General features: G+C 46.8%; 1 protein-coding gene across 1 annotated transcript in view; it reads left to right on the top strand.

The window, feature by feature from the left end:
* LOC135212921 (ATP-dependent RNA helicase Ddx1-like) overlaps positions 1-18,164 on the top strand; it is a 407,348-nt gene that overhangs the window by 207,482 nt on the left and 181,702 nt on the right. The window lies entirely within an intron of this gene.

Raw genomic sequence — 18,164 nt, 5'->3', positions numbered from 1 at the left:
AATATATATAAATATATAAAAATATATAAATAAAGTGTTTTTTTTCTGGCAAAATCCCAAAATAGATTAAGTTTCCCATTGCCCCGGAACGTTAACCCCCTTATTTCCATTATTTCTTATGGAGAAATACTTCCCTGTTAACACGAATTCGGCTAACACGACATCTCCAGGAACGTAACCCTCGTGTTAACGGGGAGGTTACTGTATATTGATTCATATACTGATACTTTATATATGGGATACATGACCGAGGATACACCCACTGCACATTTAACTAGTGTTCGAACAACTTTTCGTCCATTACACAGTTCCAGACAACCACCTATAGCCAAATGAAATGGCCAATTCCAAATGGTTAAAAACAAGGGGAAATTGCCTGGGCAGGGTCCGACGTTCTATTTTGCGCCCATACTTGTCCTCTGCATCCTATGCCATACGAACACGTTCGCGATGAATAAAATCATCCCCAGCACGAGTCCTGGGCCAGCAAATGTAGAGTTGAATATCCTCTTGGTTGAAATTGTCGGAAGTATGTCCCTTTGTAGTCAATTTCGATTGCGACAGCCGCCAGAGCATTCCGCATTAAAACGAGATTAACGACGGGATACGGGTGTCAGTCCAAGAAGTCCACGAAATAAGCTTGTTCACTTATGATGGTGCTTATTCCCTTCACATTGTAGGGAGTTGTTACTTCACTGCCGTCGTCCGCAGCGACGAACGGGTTTGAATCTGTAGATGATCTGTCCGGGCATGCGATGTGAAACTTGTACTGCAGGGTACTGTAACCAGGTTCCGTTAATCAGCCTGTAAGTGAAATTATACTTGTCACAAGGCAAAGTAAATTCAGACAACATCCAAATACGGGAGGGAGAAAGCCATTAAGAACCAGACTTAACCCACATGAATTCGCTGATATTTTATGGAATTCAAAAGAGTCAGCTGTACAAACTTTTTTTATCCATGGCATTATAACAATGAGTGAACCTATCCAGGTCTCTGACGACCGTAAAAATATCCATATTAACAGATTCAATACGAATCCCAAAGAAAATTCGATATTACTGGTAGTAAGTTACTAGACAAAGAAGTGTGAAACGGAGCTATTTGTAAGATTGCCAGGCAACATAAGAGTCAAAGAGAATATTAATCATGATTCTGTAATTCTCTACGCTTACTGAAATTAAGCTGTGATAAAATCCGATCCTATGTGCCCCCAACAAAAGGTTCATATTCAATTTTTTCGCGCACATCCTCTGAGGTTAATTTTTTAGGCAGATGCTACGAAAGAACCCACTATGTAACTAATTTCTATATAAACTTTGGGTTTTTCAAGAAAATGTGACATTTTCCCATGAATGTGATTTACTTGAATTGTAATAGGCTAAATATTTCATATCCATGACTTGATACTTCTAAATGTCCGTATACCAATGTCATAAGCTGATTTATTGACTCTAATTGTCTTTGAGGTTCAGAAAAAATTAATTCATTTTGATGTTATAGAAATTCTGTTTGCTTATTTTGTTCATTAATTTTAAAACAATTGCAATTCCTTAACTAAAGTTGCATTGCAAACACGGATAAGAATAGGTTACAGCTATGTATTTCACCGTGACCCATGAATCACATGTGAAGTTCATGAGCTAAGCATTCCTCTCTCCAGCCAACCTGCTTTGCAAGCACGAGACGACACACACTACAGATGAAGCCTGTGCAAGCAGATTATTGAGGTTAAAAGGAACAATGATGATTTGGCAAATGTGCCAGGCACCTTCAGGACTGATGACCTCATCACCTGGTAGGAGATTGCTCTCAGCTAGCTTAAGAGTTACGTTACTTGCTGTAAAAGATATGACTTTAGTACTTTCAAATGATAGCGAGGTATAAATTGGGTATTTTTTTGTTTTGTTTTAATACTCCTCCCACATGAGAAGAAAAGGGTTTCCATACAAATTTTATATATACTATTTACCATGTAAGATCCACATAGGATTATTCACATAGATATACATTTTCACTTCTAGACTTCCTGACTTTAAATTTTTTTTTTTTTATTGACTACGATTATAAACTACCGGGACAGACAATATGCTAGTAGGTTTTGATGTGTGTTTGAGCTTTAAGCTTATTTGTCGTAATATCCCTAGAATACTGAATGGACTACTAAACTAAAGCGTTAAGTTAGAGTTCAAATCTTTACGCATATATATTTGGATATTTTATAAACACTTACTGCATATGGTTACGTTTTGCTTATTGATTTTATCGTGATTCCTTTTTTAATATAATTTGTAACCCTTCCAACTTCTTACGGAGTGTATATGGTTGGCTTGAATATGTGGAAAAGTGTTCTAGCAGCGTACCGTATAAAGCTACTTGCGGTATAATTTCTATAGATACAAGATATGAATGATAAAGGTATTTAAAACCGCGAGAACCGCTATAATCCAGTTTGGATCCAATATCGCAAGTGTAACTCGTAAGACATTGATACTTTCTTATATATCCGTTCTACCAAACCGATTGACTCTGGGTGATAAAATATAGTATTGGTTTTCTTAATGGAAAGGAATTCACACAACGAGTTAAGGAGATTATTATTGATTTACACCACCCGAGTCTGAGATTATCATGTGTTGAATTCCATGATTACTGATATAGCACTCATAAATATTCCTAGCGCACTCAATTGCGATGTTTGTTTTTTAGTGCTATTAATTCTATATAACGTGTCAAGGCAACTATTAACGCTAAGAGGTGTTTATTTCCTCTGTCAGACCCGTAACTCTGTTAATAATTCTACGTGTATTCTTTCAAGGATTGATTTGGTACGGGATAGGCCCCTAAACTGACAGGTGTCTTAGTGTGTCCCTTGTTTTCATGACACGTGTGACCATTAGTTATGTGCTTTTTATATCTGTAAGCATTGTAGGCCAGTAAAATAGTGATTTGGCTTTCTGTGACATAATAGAGAACCCTGGATGACCATGTAATGGATTAATGCAACCAGTTTAGGACGATTGGTATAAAGAGATTATTACTACTACCTGGTCGTTAGTCACCTGCTGTGTTCTTAGGGTTTTCCTCGTCACGGACCTACATATAATATTACATTTGATTACATAATTCTGTTACACATACTTTAAATATACTTTTGCTTCAGGGTTTCCGTTCGAAGTGTTTATTGTTTTGCTTATCGCTGTTGACTCTTGCTTTGTTCAGTTTGTAACAGTTCAGCGTTTCAACCCAGGTATTCAATGTTCACGATCTCTTGGGTTAATGAATTTTCTTGTTCAGATACGGTTTTAACAATAGGCACGGATGTTTCTATATCTTTTAGTTCCAATAATGGTTCCTTACAGGATGGTGCGGGATTGCGATAATGCATCAGCTATGATATTTGCTTTCCCAGGTAGATATCTTAACTTGGCTCCAAAGACCTGAATGATCATATGGCGCCGAGCTCCTTTGGGACTGTGATTAAAGCCTTTGAAAAACTCGGTAAGGGACTTATGGTCAGTAAGGACTTTAACAGGATAGCCGTAGATTATGAACTTAAAATGTACTAGTGAGTTAACGATTCCATAGCCTTTCTTCGCCTATTACTGCATATTTACTTTCAGAGGGCTTTAGTTTACGTGAATAAAAAGCTACAGGAAAGAACTGTTTATCATATTGCTGAAGTAGTACCCCTCTTACCCCTTGGTCTGAGGCGTCTGTTGCAATAAAAAAATTCCTTATTTAAATCAGGGATTTTTAAGATAGGTGAGCTGCATAATTCCAATTTTAAGATATCAAATGCCTGTTGATGCTTTTCAGACCATAAGAAATCTACGCCCTTCTTCGTAAGATCTGTTAAAGGAGCTGCTATGATTGGAGAGTTACATATTTACTTACGATTGTAATACCCACTACAGCACAAAAGTGCTGTATCCCCCTTTTACGTTAATAGGTACCGGATAGTTATGAATAGCTGACACCTTACCATGGACTACTTTAAGACCTTGACTAGACACATAAAACCTAAATGAACATGTTCGGTTTTTAAAACTCACATTCAGATATTTTACTCTGGGATTATTTGTCTTAGTCTCTGTAGCACTAGCTCTAGTTTATGCGAATGTACTTCTAAGGTATTAGAAAAGATTACAAGACCAACCATATAGGCATGTAGGGTATCCCCTAAAAGTCTCCAAACACTTTATTAATCATTCTGGTGAATGTAATTGGGGTGCAACGTAAACCGAAAGGCATATGTAAAAATTGATAATGTCCCCTGAGTGTGCTGAAGGCGGTGTATGAGGTACCTCACATAGCTAATGGTATCTGGTGAAAACCTTCAAGTAAGTCCAGGCTGGTGAAAAATTTATTCTGACCTAACAAAGATAAGATATCGTCGGTACATGGCACTGGAAAGCGATCGGGAATCGTTTCCTTGTTTAAGCGACAGAAATCTACTCAACTACGCCAAGTCCGATCTTTTTTATTTGCATGACGATTAAGGGAAAAATTATATGGGCTATTTGATTTCCTAATGACTCCTATTACTAACATTCTTCAACTTTGTCATTTATTTCATTTTGAAATTCCATTGGGAGTCTATACGAAGGTACGTATATAGCTTTATGTTTGTCCTTAGACCGTATTTTGTGTTCAATGACATCCGTTTTCCCCAGAGATCACTCGCTAGTGGAGAAACATCCTGGTATTCAGATAAAAGATAAAAAAAAAAAAAATTCTGCTGAATCACCTCTGCTTGAATGACTTTACGGATATTACTTTAGATAGAGTTTAAGAGGGATTCATCATACGACTGGTCGGGCGCGACTAAATTTAGCAACAATAAAAAATGCGATATTTATAACTTCCATATCCACGATATGTATAGGTTTTGTGGATCACTAGATTAACTTGTTGCTGTCAGTCATCCGTGTATAATGCTTTGTTCGCGGGAATCGTTATATTTCAGTGTCGGGAAGGATTAAGATTTCAGATCTCAGCAAAGTCTTTTTACACGCACTAAGGCATTCGAGGGTGCATGTGTCTCGAGATTTTGCGTGCAAACTGCAACTGCGGGTGTGGGAGAATTCTGTTGGGTCGCTTGAACAATGTCACGATTTACGAGACAAATGATTGGTTCCTCTATATAAGTTATTATTTGATTAACTGTCTCTTTTTTGTTCAAAACGGATTTTAATATGTTAGAAGGTTTATAGAATTTTCTTTTGATAAACACGCCTTATTTGGCAGGAGGTAAGACAATGTTTTGTACATGAACTCTCCTGTCAGATATATACTTAGCTATAGTCTCTGACGTTCCCGACAGAATTTCAAATCTCGCGGCACACGCGACAGGTAGATCAGGTGGTCTACCCTTCCCGCCGCTGGGAGGCGGGTGTATGAACCAATCCCGTTTTCTAATCAGATTTTCTCTGTCGCTGGAACCGGCAACACCTGTTGTGGGTTCCTCCTGATAGCTGATTTCGCTCTCGCTAGCCTGGGATCTTTTTTGGACGGATTTTTGGTGACGTACTGGATCTTTTTGGCTTGGCATACGCTTTTCGTGGACTGTATAGATTTTGCTTTGGTGATTTTTGTACATGAACTTTCCCTGACAGATATATACTTAGCTATAGTCTCCGACGTTCCCGACAGAATTTCAAATCTCGCGGCACACGCGACAGGTAGGTCAGGTGGTCTACCTTACCCGCTGGTGGCGGATGTACGAACCACTCCGTAAGCTTGTCAGATTTTTCTCTGTCGCGGGAACGATAACAACTGTTGTCGGTTCCTCTCGATAGTTTTTCGATTCTCGCTTGCCTGGAGTTAATTTGGACTTCTTTTGGTGACGTATTCGCTTTGTTTGGCTTGGCATACGCTGATTGTGGACCGGTTTTGTTTGATTTTTGCGTTTTGATTTTCTTTAACGATGTCTGATCTAGAATCGGTAGTTAAAACTTCTTTTGGTTTTGTTTAGGGTTTGCGTGAATGAAGGATGTAAGGTGAGGTTGCCGAAAGCTTCGGTAGACCCCCACACGGTTTGCATGAATGCAGGGGGAATGAATGTGCTTTTGCTAACCCTTGTAGTGAATGTAAGGGATTGAATGAAGAAGAATATAAGGCTCTCTCTTCTTATGTTAGGAAGTTGGAACGTGATAGAGTGCGTAAGGCTTCCTCTAGAAGTTCTAGCAGATCTAGAATGAGTGAGTTGGATGTGGATCCTAATAGGACTAACGTAGAATTAGAACCTTCTTCCCAAGTTGCAGCCCCGGCTCCCCGCACCGAAGCCGAAGATTCGCCTTCGGAGGCGGCAGCTCTGAAAGCCAAGAATCGTTCTGTGGATCAGAAGATTCGTCAAGTTGGAAGGTAAGGAGAGTGTTAGTGATCAGTGCATTGTCCCCCACCCCTGTTGTGGAGGGTGCGTCTGACCGGCTCCTTAGTGCGCCTCTAGGCCTAGACCTCTTCCAGACTCCCAGTTCCAGTGGAGTAGGAAAGTCGAAAGCCGCAGGAGGGCTAGGGAGAGCCCCCACCGGTCAGGCGTCCCCTCGGCAGATCCTGAAGTACGCTCCCAGGCTGCCTCGGATCGTTACAAGAAGGAGCTCCTACGCCAATGCTTCTCCTCTTCGTCGTCTCCCTCTCCGAAGAGAGGTTGGAACTCCCCGGATGCGTCGCGCCCGTTGAAGAGGGCTTGGAAGGCTCCCTGCAGTCCTTTGGCTTCTAGTCCGGAGGTTTTCCGGAAGAATCGCGGTGGAGGCGTGGAGGCGAGAAACCCAAGAAATCCTGTGATCGTTCTTCTTCTCGCGCTCCGCGCTCGGCGCCTGCTTCCGAGGAAGAACTAGAAGATTCTCCTACGAGAGTACTCGCGGGACTTCAAGCTCAGATCACGGCGCTAGCAGACTCTCTAGCAGTTAGATCACGTAGGAAGAAGGACGTTTCTCTTCCGATCAAGAGATCTAGGCGCCGCTCTTCAGAGGATCGTTCTCCTTCATATGGGGAGGTTTCGTATGAAGGTGGGGGCTCGCGTGAGCGCCCTCGCTCGCGGGAGCGCCCTCGCTCGCCTGGCTCTCTTTCAATTTCAAGGCGCCAAACATCGGTAGGACGCTCTATGGAGAAAGAAGTTTTTTCTCCAGATTGGATTCCCGCTTCCGGTAAGCGCACTGCACCTGCTCATCACGCGATTTCTTCAACTCCCTCGTGTGAGACTTCTCCTCAGCAGCCTCAAGATTATAGAAGGCGCCCTTATACAAGTAGGCGTTCTTCTTCCAGATGTCACTCTCCTCGAGTATCGGATCGTGACTTCTCTCCTGACAGGCATCTAGAGTCTGGTTGGAGTCGTGTGCATGATAGACGGCCTACTGTTAGCCGCTCCCCGCAAGGTAGGCGCCAAGAGCCTACTGCACATAGCTCTCCTAATAGGCGCTCGTCTCTTTTAAGGCGTCATACGCCTGATTATTCTCCTAAGGGCAGACAACAAGAGTCTTTCAAGCGCCCTTCTTCTCCGTGTAGGGCGCTCTCCCCCGCTTCTAGGCGCACTTCTCCTGACCGTTTGTCTCTTGGTAGGCACCAGGAATCCCGGAAGCGCCCTTCTCCAAGTAGGCGCTCGTTAGTTTTGAAGCGCCCTTCTCCTGAATGTTACCCTCGGTTGTTAGACGTCAAGAGTCTCGCAAGCAGCCTTCCTCTAGTAGGGCGCCATTTCGCCTTCCAGTCGAACTTCCGTTGATCGTACGCAACTGGACAGGTATGGAGAGCCGCGCAAGCGCTCTGCTCTCGATAGGCGCTCTTCTCCTGGCAGCCGCTCGCCTCAGGATAGGTGCATAGAGTATACGTAGGCGCTCGCCCCTCCTTGTAAGCGCCCAATGCGGGATGTTTCCGGATGGATTTCTCGGAGTAGGAGCCCTACCTCTCCTTCGGCTGAGATTCCGTATACCTCGAAGAGGAGTCTCATCGTAGACTTCCCAGATCTTCTCTCGTTCTCCAGTGGATGTGAACTCTTCTAAGAGAGGGCGTTCTCCAACCTCTCGCTCACTCCTGCTAGGATCCCTTCGTCACCTAAGGATCTCCGCGCCTCGCCTCGCAAGACGTCCTAGAAGGTTCGATGAGGAACCGAACACTTCTGCTGCTGTCTGTCTCTTCTTACAAGAAGCTTACAGAGCTACTTTTACAAGTTTTTGGGGATTCCCTTACGCCTACGGCTCCTCCTTCTCCTCACTCACTTTTTTCAACGGCGAAGACAGCGAAGAGTTCTTCTTGTGTGAGGATGAAGCCAACTCTTCTTTATGAAGAAGGCACTGAGGAGTTTTGGTTCCTGGATGGCTTCCAAAGAAGAAGCGGGGAAAAACGATGTTCGCTTTTCCTCCTTCGAAGTTATCAGGACGCGGCTGGTTTTCTGGTACGAAACAGGAGAGCCCTTAGGATTGCGGGTCTACCGTCTTCGGCTGATTCGGATTTTTCGGCGCTGTAGATTCGACAAGGAGAACTGCCCTTAACTCTGCTAAGACGACTTGGGCAATGAATGCATTGGATCATTTGCTCAAAGGTATGTTTAGAGTGCTAGAAGTATTTAACTTCCTTGATTGGTCGTTGGGAGTCCTAGCCAAGAAAATTGAAGTGCCAGAGTCAATTTCACCAGATGATCTTAGTGTGTTTTTGTCTTGTATGGACAAGTCAGTAAGAGACGGAGCGAGTGAAATCGCCTCCCTTTATGGGGCCGGGATCGTGAAGAAGAGGTCGGTTTTATTGTTCCTTCTTAACGAAGTCGGTCTCCCATGCTCAGAGGTCTTCTTTGCTGTTTGCTCCTCTGTCTACTCAGTTGTTCCCGAAACATCGAGTGCAGGACATTTCGAGGTCACTTTCGGCCAAAGCCACCCAGGACCTTTTGGCACAGTCGGCAGAAAACCTCGCCCTTCCTTCCCTACCAAGGCTAAGAAGGAAAAAAGGCAAGTGTTCGAGAACCCTTTCGAGGGGCATCTTCATCAAGAACCTCTACGTTTAGAGGTCGTAGACCTTCAAGAAGGGGTAAGACTTTCGCCAAGTCTGTTAAAGCCCCCAAATAACTTGCAAGTCCTTCAAACAACGGTGGGCGCCAGACTCTTAGAGTTTGCAGAAGTCTGGGCCCAAAAAGGGGCGGATCCTTGGACCCTTTCTATTCTGAGGAGAGGTTACCTCATCCCTTTCGTCGAAAGACCTCCCTTGACGACCATCCCAAGGGAACTGAACGGCCAGGTACAGAGACCCCATCATGAATCAAGCTCTCCATCTAGCAGTAGATCAGATGCTGGAGAAGGGGGCTATCGAACTAGTGTCAGACCATCATTCATCGGGCTTCTACAACCGCCTTTTCCTAGTTTCCGAAGTCCTCAGGGGATGGAGACCGGTGTTGGATGTAAGCGCCCTGAACTTCTTCGTAGAAAAGAAGAAGTTCACGATGGAAACGCCTTCATCAGTGCTGGCAGCACTTCGTCCAGGGGACTGGATGGTTTCCTTGGATTTACAGGACGCTTACTTCCACGTACCGATCCATCCTTCCTCGAGGAAGTTTCTCAGATTCATGATGGGGGGGAAAATTTTTTCAGTTCAGGGCTCTGTGTTTCGGCCTCTCGACGGCCCCTCAAGTGTTACGGGGATTTTGAGGAATGTGGCTCAATGCTTCATTTTGAAAGGGGTGAGGATATCCATGTACCTCGACGATTGGCTAATAAGGGCCAATTCAAGAAGATCGTTGTTTGAAGACTTACAAGTAACTTTAGAATTGACGAAGGCTTTGGACTTCCTCGTCAATTTCAAGAAGTCATCACTAATTCCGAGCAGAGTGTGTGTATCTCGGGATACAGATGAACTCTCTGAGTTTTCGGGCTTTTCCCTCGCCAGGAAAGGATAGCCCGAGGATTCGAGAGAGTAACAACCTTCTTAGGGAAAGAAGTATGCACAGTGAGGGAGTGGATGAGTCTGCTGGGGACACTCTCCTCTCTGGAGCAATTCGTTTCCCTAGGAAGGTCACCTGAGACCGCTCCAATTCTTTCTTCATCGGAATTGGAGTCGTCGTTCTCAGGATTTGACGTACTCCCTGTCGTTATCACAGGACATCAAGAAACATCTCTTTATGGTGGACAGATCCCAACCTCTTTGCGAAAAGGGACTGTCTCTTCAATCACAGACCCCCAACCTGGTGTTGTTCTCCGAACGCGTCGGACATGGGGTGGGGTGCAACTCTGGGAACCAACGAAGTGTCAGGTACCTGGGTGGGGGACCAGTTAGCCTGGCACATCAACAGAAAGGAGTTGATGGCTGTGTGGTTGGCTCTGAAGGCTTTCGAGCCCAAAGTCAGAAGATCGGTAGTGCAGGTCAACGCGGACAACACTACAGCTCTGGCATACATCAGGAACAGGGGGGGACGCATTCCTTCTCCCTGTACGAGACAGCAAGAGACCTTCTTCTGTGGGCAGAAGAAAGAGGAATCAAGCTTCTCACCAGGTTCGTGCAGGGAGAAAGGAATGTAAGAGCAGATCTCCTCAGCAGGAAAGATCAGGTCCTTCCCACAGAGTGGACCCTTCATCTGGATGTATGCCAGAGCCTGTGGAAGTTATGGGGCAGGCCACACATAGACCTCTTTGCCACGTCAAAGAACAAGAGGCTGGATCCTTACTGCTCTCCGATATCGGATCCAAAGGCAGTAGCAATAGATGCTCTTCTTCTAGACTGGAACGGACTCGACGTCTACGCGTTTCCCCCCTTCAAGATCCTGGGGCTAACTATCAAGAAGTTCGTTAGAGTCGATTCAACGAGAATGACCTTAATCGCTCCCTTTTGGCCGGCCCAAGAATGGTTCACAGAGTACTGGAATGGTTAGTGGACCTTCCAGATCGCTCCCGCTAAGGAGCGATCTACTCAGACAACCCCACTTCGACAGGTACCACCACAAAAATCTCCTCGCTCTCAGTCTGACTGGTTTCAGACTGTCCAAAGTTTGGTCAGAGCGAAAGGATTTTCAGCAGCAGCTGCTAAAGCAATCGCAAGAGCGAGGAGACCTTCCACCTTGCGTGTATACCAGTCAAAGTGGATGTCTTCAGACGTTGTGCAAGAGAAGAACATTTCATCTTCCAGTACCTCTGTGACCCAAATTGCGGATTTCCTTATTTTCCTCAAAGAAGAATGTCATCTGGTTGTGTCAACTATTAAGGATACCGCAGTATGTTGGCGGCGGTATTTCGACATAGAGGCTTAAATATATCCGATGATAAGGACCTGCATGATCTTATTAGATCATTTGAAACCATTAAGCGTCCTCATGGAGTACCGAACTGGAATCTAGACGTAGTCTACAATTCCTTGGATCGTCTAGATTCGAACCTCCTGGCTTAGCCTCTTTCAAGGACTTGACGAAGAAGCTATCTTCCTTTTGGCCCTAGCTACAGCTAAAAGAGTGAGTGAAGCTCCAAGCTATTGAGGGCAATGTAGGGTTTAAGGAAGATTCTATGGTGTGTTCGTTTCTTCCAAGTTTCCTTGCAAAGAATGAAAACCCATCACGCCCTTGGCCCAGGAGCTTTGAAGTTCGTAGTTTATCTTTTCTAGTAGGGGAAGAGCCTGAAAGAACTCTTTGCCCTATGAGAATTATGAAGTATTTCCTTAAGAGGAAGGAACAACTTAAGGCTAATCAAGATGTACTTTGGTGCTCCGTAAAGGATCCCACTCGGCCCATGTCGAAGAATGCTCTTTCCTTTTTTTCTGAGAAGCCTTATTACAGAGGCCACAAATGTTGGCCTGTAAGGAAGATCATTTTAGACTACTGAAAGTGAAAGCTCACGAGGTGAGAGCCATCGCAACTTCGCTTGCATTCAGAAAAAATATGTCTGTGCGGAACTTGATGGAGGCGACTTTTTGGAGATGCCAATCGGTTTTCGCAAACCACTACTACGTGATGTGAAAATCACATATGATAAATGCTTCGCCTTGGGTCCCTTTCGTATCGGCGGATTCGGTGCTGGGGCAGGGAGCTGAAACTTATCCTGTGTAAATTTTTTATATGTTACCCTATATTTTATATTGTTGTTTTTTGGTTGTCTGAAAGAGGTTGCAGGAGGCACCTCTTTTTGTCGTAATATTAACCCTTTGTATTTTGGTTAGGTGGTCTGGTGGGTTTTGGCTCCTTGCAGAGGTAGTGGTAAGGATCTGTTAGGTAAGCGGACAAGGTCCCTCTAACAGCATCCGACTTGGATTCTACCACAATAGGGGATCACATATCCCAGTGGTAGATCCGAGAGTCTTTCAGCATCAGGTCACGTCCTAGCTGTAGCTCTCCAGGCAATGCAGACTCAGAGATAGTATCTATGAAGTCTTCATCCTGAAAAGGTGAGAACCAAGGTTGTTATATCCTACAACATTAGTTGTTTCCCGTCTTACCTGTATTATTGAGCTGTCTCTTACCCTCCACCAAGGGTGCCAATCAGCTAAGTATATATCTGTCAGGGAAGTTCATGTACAAAAATGATATTGTTAAACTACAATAAAGTTTTGTACATACTTACCTGGCAGATATATACTTAGCTATAGTCTCTGACGTTCCCGACAGAATTTCAAATCTCGCGGCACACGCGACAGGTAGATCAGGTGGTCTACCCTTCCCGCCGCTGGGAGGCGGGTGTATGAACCAATCCCGTTTTCTAATCAGATTTTCTCTGTCGCTGGAACCGGCAACACCTGTTGTGGGTTCCTCCTGATAGCTGATTTCGCTCTCGCTAGCCTGGGATCTTTTTTGGACGGATTTTTGGTGACGTACTGGATCTTTTTGGCTTGGCATACGCTTTTCGTGGACTGTATAGATTTTGCTTTGGATTTCTCTTTGAATATGTCTGATTTGGATTCTGTTGTTAAAACTCCTGCTATGTTTAGAGTGTGTTCAGTGGATGTATGTAAGGTGAGGTTACCGAAAGCTTCGGTGGACCCTCATTCTGTATGTATGAGGTGTAGGGGGAATGAATGTGCTTTTGATAACCCATGTAAGGAATGGGAGGGTTTAAATGAAGATGAGTGGAAGTCTATTTCTTCCTACTTGAGGAAGTTGGAGAGAGACAGGGTGCGTAAGGCTTCCTCTAGAAGTTCGAGTAGGTCTCGCATTAGAGAGCTAGATGTAGATCCTAACCCTCTCGTAGAAGCAGATCCTTCTTGCCCTGTTTCAGCCCCTGCTCCCTGTGTCGAACCCGAGGATACGTCTTCGGAGGTGGCTGCGATGAAAGCCACAATCCGCAGCATGGAGCTCAAGATCCGCTCCTTGGAGAAAGGTAAGAGTGAAAGTGGAAGTGATTTGTGCAGTGCCCCCAGTGTTGTGGAGGGGGTGTCTGACCGGCTCCGTAGCGCTTCCAGGCCTAGACCTCTTCCAGACTCCTAGCCCAGTGGAGGAGGAAAGTCAACAGCTGCAGGAAGGTTAGGGAGAACCCCCACCGGTCAGGCGTCCCTTCGGCAGATCCTGATTTGCGTTCCCAGGCTGCCTCGGACCGCATCAAGAAGGACATTCTTCACCAGTGCTTCTCTTCGTCTGTTTCGCCATCGCCGAAGCGTGGATGGAGCTCCCCAGAAGCTTCGCGCCCATTGAAGAGAACCTGGAAGGCGCCCTGCAGCTCCCTTGCTTCCAGCCCGGAGGTCTTTCCAGAGGAGCCTTCTCTGGATGTGAAGAGGCCCAGGAGATCTCAAGACTGCTCTTCTCCTCATTTGCCTCGCTCTTCTTCTCCGGAAGAGGAGCCTGAGAAGTCCCCTTCTCGTATTCTTGCTGGGCTCCAGGCGCAGATTTCGGCCCTCGCTGACTCCTTGGCCGGTAGTTCTCGTCAGAGGAAGGACGTTTCTCTCCCCATCAAGAAGTCCAGGCACCCGTCTCTCGACTTACGCTCTCCTCTCCGTAGGCGCTCTTCTCCGGATGTTGTGGCTTCTCCCAAGCAAGGGGTTTCTCGTGAGAGACGCCCCTCTCCTGGCTGGCTCCCTTCCTCGTCCAGGCGCCAGTCTGCTTGCAGGCGCTCTTCTGTTGGTGTCCACTCTCCTCTGGACAGGCACCATTCTCCTTGCAGGCGCTCTTCTCCTGTCAGGCGCTCATCCCCGAGCGGGCGCCATTCTCTGGACAGGCGCTCGTTGCAGGACAGGCGCCAGTCTCCTAGCAGGCTCTCCTATCCCAGCAGGCGCTCTTCTCCGGGCAGGCGCCAAGAGCCTCGCAGGCGCCTCTCTCCTAGTAGACGCCCTTCGCCTGGCAGCCGCTCTCCTCTTGACAGGCGCCAAGAGCCTCGCAAGCACTTCTCTCCTAGTAGGCGCTCTTTGCCTGGCAGCTGCTCTCCTTGTGACAGGCGCCAAGAGCCTCGCAGGCGCTACTCCCCTAGTAGGCGCTCTTCTCCGGGAAGCCGCTTGCCTCTTGACAAGACCCAAGAGCCTTGTGGGCGCCCTTTTCATGGGAGGTGGTCTTCTACTGATAGGCGCTCTCCTTTGTGCAAGTTTTCGTCGACTTCTAAGCGCGAGTCTTCTCCCAGACTCCTCGTATCCAGCAGGCGCTCGTCTTCTACTGCTTGTCACTCTCCTGATGTTTTTGCCACTCCTGACAGGCGACAGGCTTCTCGTAGGCGCCCCTCTCCTAGTAGGCGCCCTTCTCCTGACAGGACCACCTCCTCTGCTAAGGACCCTCCTTGTTCTTCGGTGGAAGAGAACCAGGAAGGCTCAGACGACGAATCGGCCAAGACTGCCTTGGTTTTGGCTTACAAGAAGCTGACCTCCTTGCTTCTCCAAGAGTTTGGAGATTCCCTCAGCCCTGCCGCTCCTCCGTCTCCGCATTCGCTTTTTTCGACTTCCAAGACTTCGAAGGGTTCCTCGTGTGTCAGAATGAAGCCTACTTTATCTATGAAGAAGGCCCTGAGGGGATTTGGCTCGTGGCTTCTTTCCAAGGAAGAAGCAGGGAAGACAATTTTTTCCTTCCCCCCTTCTAAGCTGACGGGACGTACGGGGTTCTGGTATGAGACGGGAGAACCCTTGGGCATGGGACTTCCTTCCTCAGCTGATTCAAACTTCTCTTCTTTGGTGGACGCCACCAGACGTTCAGCCCTTAATTCCGCCAAGAAGTCGTGGGCTATGAATGAGCTCGATCAACTTTTGAAGGGGATGTTCCGGGTTCTCGAGGTGTTCAACTTTCTGGATTGGTCTTTGGGAGTCTTGGCCAGGAAGACTCAGACTCCGGACGCCCTTTCTCCAGAAGACCTCCACTTGTCCTGCATGGATAAGTCTGTGAGAGATGGCGCGAGCGAGGTTGCGTCATTGTTTGGGGCAGGAGTAGTCAAGAAAAGGGCGGTGTACTGCTCCTTCTTGATGAAATCGATTTCTCACGCCCAGAGGTCTTCGCTGTTATATTCGCAGCTCTTCCCCAAGAAGATTGTACAGGACATTTTGAGCTCTCTCTTGGCCAAGGCAACACAGGACCTGCTCGCACAGTCGACGAGAAAACCTCGACCGGCCTTCTCTGCTAAGGCCAAGAAGGAGAAACCTGCAGTGCAGGAGCCCTTTCGAGGGGGTCCATCTTCCAGATCCTCTTCTTTTAGAGGACGAAGACCCGGCAGGAGAGGTAAAACCTTCTCCAAGTCTATCAAGACCCCTAAGTAGCAAGCAAGTCCTCCAGACGACAGTAGGCGCCAGACTCCGAAGTTTAGCAGATGTCTGGGCCCAGAGAGGGGCGGACACCTGGTCCCTCTCAGTAGTCCAAAAGGGATATCTCATTCCTTTCTCTTCAAGACCTCCCTTAACGACAACTCCAAGGGAGCTGATGGCCAAGTTCAAGGATCCCATCATGAACCAAGCCCTTGTTCTAGCAGTAGACCAGATGCTGGAAAAAGAGGCTATAGAACTAGTATCAGACCTTCAATCGGCAGGCTTCTACAACCGCCTCTTCCTAGTTCCGAAGTCTTCAGGGGGATGGAGACCGGTTCTGGATGTAAGCGCCCTGAACTTCTTTGTGGAGAAGAGGAAGTTCTCAATGGAAACCACGTCATTGGTGTTGGCTGCTCTTTGTCCAGGGGACTGGATGATGTCCCTGGATCTGCAGGACGCTTACTTCCATGTGCCGATCCATCCATCCTCGAGGAAGTATCTAAGGTTCACGATGCAAGGGAAGGTTTACCAGTTCAGGGCCTTGTGCTTTGGCCTCTAGACAGCCCCTCAGGTTTTCACGGGGCTCATGAAGAACGTCGCGCAGTGACTTCATTTGGAAGGAGTGAGGATATCCCTTTATCTGGACGATTGGCTAATAAGAGCCAGATCAAGGGAACGTTGTCTGGAGGACCTTCAAAAGACGATGGATTTGGCAAGTTCACTGGGACTCTTGATCAACTTCCAGAAATCCAGCTCTCCCCAGTCCCCAGGAAGTAGTCTATCTGGGGATTCGGATGGTTTCTTGGTTTTCGGGCATATCCGTCCCGGCCGGCTGGATAGCCCCGGGTCCGAGAAAATCTCGTGGTTTTTCGGCATATCCGTCCCCGGCCGGAAAGGATAGCCCGAGGCTCCGAGAAAATCTCAACCTTTCTAGGGAAAGATGCATGCACAGCAAGGGAGTGGATGAGTTTGTTATGGACACTCTCCTCGCTGGAGCAGTTTGTTTCCCTAGGAAGGTTACACCTGAGACCTCTTCAGTTCTTTTTAAATCAAAATTGGAATCGTCGTTCCCAGGATTTAACGTTCTCCATCGTCACTCGGGAGATCAAAGAGAAGCTCTTGTGGTGGGCAGATCCCAGCAGATTTGTCGAAGGTCTGTCACTGCAAACCCTGAACCCCAGCCTAGTGTTGTTCTCCGACGCGTCGGAAACAGGTTGGGGGGCGACTCTGGGAATGAAGGAAGTGTCAGGCACCTGGGAGGGAGAACAGGTGGCCTGGCACATCAACAAGAAAGAACTGATGGCGGTTTGGCTGGCATTGAAAGCCTTCGAGTCTCACGTCCGAGGCTCTGTTGTTCAGGTGAACTCGGACAACACCACAGCTCTGTCATACATCAGGAAACAGGGGGGGATGCACTCCTTCTCCCTGTACGAAAACAGCGAGAGATCTTTTGCTGTGGGCCGAGGCAAGGAGTGTCAGGCTCCTCACCAGATTCGTACAGGGGGAAAGAAATGTAAGGGCAGACCTCCTAAGCAGAAAAGATCAGGTCCTCCTGACAGAATGTTTGCCAGAGCCTGTGGAAACTGTGGGGCAGGCCCCATCTAGACCTCTTCGCCACCTCCAGGAACGCAAGACTGGACCTGTATTGCTCTCCAATCTCGGATCCGAGGGCAATAGCAGTGGATGCCCTTCTGCTGGATTGGAAGGGTCTAGATCTGTACGCTTTTCCTCCCTTCAAGATCCTGGGAGAGACCCTAAAGAAGTTCGCCGCTTCGGATTCAGCAAGAATGACTCTGATTGCTCCGCTCTGGCCTGCCCAAGACTGGTTCACAGAGGTACTGGAATGGGTGGTGGACCTTCCAAGATCCCTTCCACCAAGGAAGGATTTGCTCAGACAACCCCACTTCGACAGGTATCACAAAAACCTCCCCGATCAGTCTGACTGGCTTCAGACTGTCCAAAGTCTCGTCAGAGCGAAAGGATTTTCTTCTAAGGCTGCAAAAGCTATTGCCAGAGCAAGGAGATCTTCCACCTTGCGAGTATACCAGTCGAAGTGGGATGTCTTTCGTCGATGGTGCAGGAATAAGAAAGTTTCCTCCTCCAGTACCTCTGTGACCCAGATTGCTGACTTCCTTCTTTTCCTCAGGAAAGAGTTTGGGCTAGCAGTCTCGACAATCAAGGGTTACCGCAGTATGCTAGCCGCAGTGTTCAGGCACAGAGGCTTGAACGTTTCGGAGAACAAGGACCTTCATGATCTAGTCAGGTCTTTCGAAACATCTAAGAAAGGGTCCTTGAGAACACCCAGTTGGAATCTCGACGTGGTTCTTCAATTTTTGAGGTCTGCAAGATTTGAACCTCCTAATTCAGCTTCCTTTAGGGACCTAACCAAGAAGTCCCTTTTCCTCATGACTTTGGCATCCGCCAAGAGGATGAGTGAACTTCAAGCCATAGAAGGAAGAGTAGGCTTCAAAGATCAGTCCGTGATTTGTTCATTCCTTCCCTCATTCTTAGCTAAGAATGAAAATCCCTCGAATCCATGGCCCAGGAGTTTTGAGGTTCAA

The sequence above is a fragment of the Macrobrachium nipponense genome, chromosome 42 (genome assembly GCF_015104395.2).
Source record: "Macrobrachium nipponense isolate FS-2020 chromosome 42, ASM1510439v2, whole genome shotgun sequence".
NCBI lineage: Eukaryota > Metazoa > Arthropoda > Malacostraca > Decapoda > Palaemonidae > Macrobrachium > Macrobrachium nipponense.
The sequence above is the reverse complement of the archived record's forward strand: the minus strand, read 5'-3'. Positions and strand labels throughout refer to the sequence as shown.